This window comes from Rousettus aegyptiacus, unplaced genomic scaffold, assembly GCF_014176215.1.
Source record: "Rousettus aegyptiacus isolate mRouAeg1 unplaced genomic scaffold, mRouAeg1.p scaffold_m13_p_6, whole genome shotgun sequence".
In the NCBI taxonomy this organism is placed as follows: Eukaryota; Metazoa; Chordata; class Mammalia; order Chiroptera; family Pteropodidae; genus Rousettus; species Rousettus aegyptiacus.
The window spans coordinates 109,718,568-109,719,317 of record NW_023416309.1 but is presented as its reverse complement, the minus strand read 5'-3'; the positions used below and the strand labels follow the sequence as shown (position 1 = coordinate 109,719,317).

Below are 750 nucleotides of genomic sequence, written 5' to 3'. Positions count from 1 at the left end.
CCCGGCGGCCCGCGCCCCCCCCCGCCATCTTGGTTAGGGGCGGAACTGTTTCCGCCCCGCTGGAAGCCAGGCTTGTTCCGGGTGGGCGGTGCAGGCCTTGCGTGGCGTGTTTTTTTAAAGGGAGACCACCTGGGTGAGTTCGCTAAGGCCTCCAGTGTGTCTGCGGACTCCGCCTCCCGGGACCGAAGCTCTTCCAGCGCAGGTGGAGCCTTTCCTGGTCCGAGTTAGTTGAGCACCCGCCCCACTTGATTGTAACGCTTTCTGGGGATGCTCATGGCTCTTATTCAACCCATCGCAACCCGGGACAGTGGTCTCATTCCTGCGACGACGCGGTGGCCCTTTTGGTCGGTCCCCTTTCCCTCGGAACCTTGGAATCCCGCAGCCCGCAGCCGCTGGGTGTCTTGGGCCAGCGGGGAGCTGGGTGGACGCACAGAGCCCACCGCCCGCGCTGGACTGTAGCTGTGATGCACAAACCGAATACTTCGCTCCCTGCACGACCTGGTGGCACCTGGTGGAAGTCTCCTCTGGCGTCTTTATTATGTGGTATTTTCTGTGTTTTCCAGTGCTAGAAAAAGAGAAGTTTCTGTTCCTCTTTATTCATTGCAAAGAGTAGCTTCACGGTTGCCCTGAACTGGGATATAGCACAGAGACGGGCTGCCCACTAAGGCAGCATCCCCAACCTTTTTGGCACCATGACCTGAGGTGGCGCTCAGGCCGTGATGCTAGTGCTGTGGAGCAGCTGCAAATACA

The 750-nt window shown here is 59.3% G+C and overlaps 1 protein-coding gene across 3 annotated transcripts in view; it reads left to right on the top strand.

Moving 5' to 3' along the window:
* Positions 1 to 750, top strand: part of SLC39A11 (solute carrier family 39 member 11) — a 299,781-nt gene that overhangs the window by 1,030 nt on the left and 298,001 nt on the right. The gene's annotated exons all lie outside the window — the stretch shown is intronic.